Genomic DNA, 6,000 nt, shown 5'->3' on the forward strand with positions numbered 1-6,000 from the left:
CCATGACATTTCTTGGCTTATTTCTGATAGATATTTGTATTTGACATATGTATTTGTATTCAACACTGTGGGGGGAAAATAAATTGTTGACAGAATGCAAGAAATAGTTAAGATTACCTTCCCAGAATTAAATGAGATTTGACTGCTGTATAAAAGAGCTCTATCAACTGATATTTGACCATTTGAGGAACTCACTGTTTAAGTCATACATCATATAAAGCACTACAAGCCTGGTGCTAAGAGCTGTCAATTTGACACAAATAATTTGGGAAAAAATGAGATGATTTGATGTGTCACATGCCTAAACTGTGAAAGTGATTGAATATATACAGAAAAGATGAACTCATGTTTTAAGTAAAAATAGATCCAAGTAAAACTGTATTCATAGTTTGATTAAGTAATGGCATTTGAGAGCTCAGACCTTTGCCTGATGGAAATCAACACTATTTCTATAATTCTGATGGAAATCAACACTATTTCTATAATTCTGCAGCACAATGTATCTCTTTTTAATTTTTTTTTTCCTACAAAATAATTACACCCAGCTAGCAAGAAAAAGAGCAAAGTTTACAAGACAGGCTTTATGAAGGTTGAAGAAGTCATAGTGGAAAACATTCCAAGAAAATAAATGGAGCGCCTAATCCCCGTGAGCTCAGTAACTAAATTGAACATTTTCACTAGAAGTGCATTGACTACATGATAGATCTGAAGTTGTAATCCTATTAACAATAAACCTAATGGTTATTTATGGATGTATTGTACAATTGAACTAGTTTTACACTATTTGAAATATCTCTCTGCTAGTATACTGTTTGTGTTTGATACCTCAGCCATTTAGCACATCAAGCCACTTGTCTTTTTGTTGTCATTAATCCTAGAAGAGGATTTCTGCTGTCCTCAGAGCTCTAAGTAAGGTGAGATTGCTTACTTTTCAAGATGCCTATCACTTCCTGCACACTGTGACTGTGGAATACCTCTCCCTTTCCCTCTCTCTCTCCCTCTCCCACTCCCTCTCCCTCTCCCTCTCCCTCTCCCTCTCCCTCTCCCTCTCCCTCTCCCTCTCCCTCCCTCTCCTTCACCCTCTTTTCTCTCTTTCCTTCCCCCTAGCTCATTTTCTTTCTGCAAATTTTAGTTTTTCTTCACAGTGTTCAGATTTCATTAAATACAAAAAATGGTATCATCAGTCATCAACAAAATAAAATCAACAAAGTTATCAAAGTACAAAGTCTTTTAAGACCTATTTATTTATTAAGCAGTAAAATTCAGTATTATAAACACAGTTTATCCCTGGGATAGGGCTAGGTCAGGCTTAGGTTCATAAATTTATTTTTCACAGAACCCTGACCCTGATGATGTTCTGCAAAGGACAGTCTTCCTGAACTGTTTTTACTCCCTTCAGGAGCTGTCTAATGGATTTCAGAGTACAGTGATCACCAGCACAAATGTGATAACAGAAATTGGGTCTAGTGGTATTTTTCCCTATAACATTAACAGCAATGGAAATGGTGTAGTAACCTTCACATTGCTCTGTATATATTGAAGATCATATGTTTCAGTTCTTCGTTTTTTCTCAGTTTTAACTAGATTCAATACTAATATTCAACAGGCTGAGGAGAAGATATGATATATGAAATGTGATATGATCTGATATGATGTGACATGATATGATGATATACTGACTTATTCCTGTTGAAATGTTAAACTGAAGTTCTACTATTTGTTAGCAAGCTTACTATTGTCCCTAGCTACCAGGGAAAGGGATGACTGTAGATTCCTTACCTTATTACAAATAACACAATATGGAAATTAAAACCAGAGAAATTAAAAGCTTTGAAAAAAAAAAAATAAATTGAGCTAGAATTCATTCATCACTTTTATGTAGTAAGAGATAAATATGTACATTTTCTGACAGTGTTGCTGGCTCTATCTTAGATAAACAATACTTTGTTTACAGAGGAAATTTCTGTTGATAAAGCCAATTAAAGCACTCACAGTTAGGAACATTTAGACCTGGACTTTGACCTGACACTCCACTTCACTGATTTTGTCCTCTTTTTTTTAAACTCAGCAACAGATGATACAGCTGGACAGTCAGCCCACATATTCCAGCAAGGCTGGGGTAGCTAATCAAGTTCCTAACATTTTTAAAACCTAAGTAGCCACAAGTGAACTAAGACATTGATGATATAGAGACAAAATCATTAGCACAGCTATTCAACGCTCAATAAATGACAACTGCTGCATCCTGTGTGTTTTGAAACTAATCTGCCTAATTGGCTTCTGGAGTCTCACTTCAAAGATGCACTTTTGTTTTGTGATAAAAGAGATATAATTACTAAGTGCAAGATTGGGTCAGCCTTGATGAGGAACAGAAAGAAAACCAAAATGGCTCGCCACCCTATCTAGTCTCTTTGTCACTAAAGAAATGACCAAAATCTGTGTGATTTTTCAATCTTTTCCAATTTGCAAATATTCTTCCTCCTCTCCCAGTCATGTTGCTTTGCTTTCCTGTCACTTCTTTTTTCTTTATACTCTACAAGTATGTGCTGGTTTTTACTACACTATCTCAGACGTGAAAGAGAAGTAATGGTAACTATTGTTTCCTCCTGGTCGTTGTTAAGAATCAGATTCTGCTGAACCAATTATAAGACAATAATCAAATAAATCTAAAATAATACAGGAATCGACTCATATACACATCTTCAAATCGGACTCAAGATCTTTAATTTTCTAGTTTCAAGGTTTTTTTCTAGTACCTAATTTTCTTCTCAGTTTATTCTTATGCATCTTCTACTACAAAATTCTTTCTAGATCTTCTGTACCACTGAAATTATTTTCTCAGCAGTAAGTGATGTTTATAGGGTATGGAGATACTGTGGTTATTTGTTGTTTGTGTTTCTTCTTTTCTTTTTTCAATGGGACTTCATAAGAGACAAATCACAGAATTCACTTTGGCCACTTTTACAAATTCAAAGGGAATGAAAAAGCTTTTGTTTTCACTTGTTCCTAATTCTTTCTCACTTGTCACTGGCACACATAATGACTGCAGTGTGGGCAAGGGTTGAGGGGTTAGAGAAAATAGAACAAGGGAAACTGCCATCCATGTACTGAACTCAAATCTCTACATTAAGAGTTGAAAAGTGTTTCCCATCATTGGTCTTTGCATCACCCCTCATAATTAATCCAATTCAAAACAAAAATATAAGTCATAATCCTCGTGTCTCTTAAGGGAGTATATGTTTACAAAGTACAGTTTGCTTTCCCTTTGTAATAATCAGAAAGAATTAAATCTGAAATTATTACAGAATAACGTGAATGAACTATACTGCTTGTTTAAAAAGAAACAAGTATTTCTAAATAACCCCTTGAGACATGACATTTGTTTATGATTAATATTATAATGGAATAATGGAAATTATCTTGGATGTTGCTCTCAAAAAAATCCTAAGCAACATCTCCTACACAAAAATACTTTTCGTATAAAATGCCTTTTATTAGCTAATTAGTGAATAAAAGATCAACCAGCTCAGATGAAATGAGGTTATTGCTTTAATTTAGTGAACTATTGTTATATGAAAATGGTTGTTGCTTTATGCTTCATCTTCTCTCACATATTTGCTCAGTCTTAACTCTATAATTATATTTCAAGATCGTTTTTCTTTTTACTTCTTTTGTGGAGTTTTTAACTCTTCTCTCTTCTTAATTATTATTATTGACTCTAATGAGCCCCTGAACCTTTTGATCAATGTAATGACATATACATATATAATGGAATCTGAAAGGTTTTGCTTTTAAGTATTAGGAAGAACATAAAACACTTTAAGGATACATCATGGCATACAGGTAAAGTATGTGTAAGCCAGAAGTGAAAAGTTTATCAAAAAAAAAAAAAAGAAAGAAAGAAAAAAAAAAAAAGAAAATAAGTCCTAGAGTCCTAGCTGGAAAATCTATAAAGAATATCTGTTCTTATCTGACACTTCAGGAAACGGGCTAATGTAAATAGAGGCAGAAAGAATATAAGTATTTCTAGGAGCATTCTTTTCTGTCCCAGCAGGGTTCCACATACGCTCTAAAGTATAAAATCTTGATTTACTTTGAGAAATGCAGTCTCACTAGTTGTATTTTATGGGATAGAGAAAATCACTTTGAAGACAGGAGAAGAGTATTACATTTACAAACCATATTTCTTCTTTGAACTAATCCAAGAAGGTTGTGTGTAAAAGATAAGGCACAGATACATCTGTACTTGTTAGCCAAACTGATTTGTGGAATGATAATGAGATCTCAAATCTCTGAAAAAAGGGAGTCCTAAACCTTTATCAATTACCCTATAATTGTACTTCCCTCAGTTTGGAGGAGTGGAAGAAAAATTGAGATTTCGTGCCACCATTCTTTGAGTGCTTCTGCAAACCCTGCTTATGTTAACCACAGTCTGACCTCATGGAGTGCTGAAAGACCCATTTTTTGACCAAGAACTAGAATAGAAATGCCATGATGGGCAGATCCCAATGCCCCCATCACAGACAGGAGCCCCTGTCCTGGTCTCAGGACTGTTTTTCCAGTTTGAGAAAATATTAGTAAGTTCCATCACATGAGTAGGAGCTCATTTTTTTGCCATGGAGCATCTGCAGAATCTTCTGGCTTGCATTTGTAAAATTTAGCATTATCATGAAAAATAAATTTCTTTTGTAGGTGTTGAATATTTATGTATGTGCCCTGCAGCCATACTACGGTGAATTGTGGTCCTGTCTGATCTTATAACTAATGTGTGGAAGGAAGGAAAGGTGCAGGCATTCAATCTGGAGACTCTCAAGGAAAATATGCATGATCGAGGAATCAGTACTGGCAGTTATTAAATAACACATTTCTTTTGAGTCAAAATATGAAATAATCTCCACTTGGTGCTGAATTGAATGGAAAAGAAAAACAATTTTCTCAAAATAGCAAGGGATAATAACTTGAGCAACCTATCAGTTAAGATACTACCAATTTTTTGTTCTGGTGTGTTTGTCCCTTACATGTAAGCAGAGCTGGTTACATGTTAGAAGATAGTCCTGAAAATATCGTCTTAGACTAGATCAAATTAAATGTTTAGGTGCCTTCAAGTTAAACAGGCAGTTACTGTGCCTTTAAACAATTCTTCCTTTCCAGAGTTACCATCAGACTCTGAGCTACTCATCAGGCTACTGAGTACTACTCTGTACTGTACCTCAAGTATCAAAACTACTGCTTAGAAACTGGAGCCTGAAATTCAGAGGATTGCTACTTGCTGCTACTTGGAATTTATCTGGGGGCTTTTGGGAGGGGGTTTGGGTTTGTTGGTTTGGTTTTTTGGGGGGGAGTTGTTTGGGGGGTTTTTTTGGGTTTTGGTGGGGTTTTTTTGATGGCAATGGTACAAGAAGTCTAGGGTTTTCCTTACACTTTTCTTATAACTTAAAGGGTTGTCAATGAGAGTGATACTCCGGTTCAGCATTGCAGGGGAAACTAGAATTCAAAGTTCTGCCTGTTAAGAAAGCTCCCTAACTTCCAGCAGAAAGACTAGTGACTGAGAATGCTTTATCTCTCTCCTGTGTAATTCCTGAGATGCTGAATCCTTGTTCTGCAGGCAGTAGATGAGAAAAAAAATCTATAATTAATTATAGATTATAGATATAATTAATTAATTTATATTAAAAATTCCCTGCCAAAGGGACTCTTAGATTTTGGTCTGCCACTACATTGTTGTTGTTGTTTTTGTTTCATTCAATAGCAGAAGTGCTTGAGGATTTGTGCCTAGTAACACTGAAGACAGTCAGTAGTCTAACAATTAAACTGCAGTTTTTCATACAATTTCCTGAGTAGGAGGCTATCCAGCCTACTAAACCTTATTCTGTAAGAGATACAGAAATTACAGAAATATAATTTTAGAACTCTCCATTTCCCTCCAAAGTAGGAAAATAAATATATACTTAATACTTTGAGAATCTAATCACTATGGTGCGTAGACTAGGTAGTATCAAG

Source organism: Corvus cornix, chromosome 1A (genome assembly GCF_000738735.6).
Source record: "Corvus cornix cornix isolate S_Up_H32 chromosome 1A, ASM73873v5, whole genome shotgun sequence".
Classification (NCBI taxonomy): domain Eukaryota; kingdom Metazoa; phylum Chordata; class Aves; order Passeriformes; family Corvidae; genus Corvus; species Corvus cornix.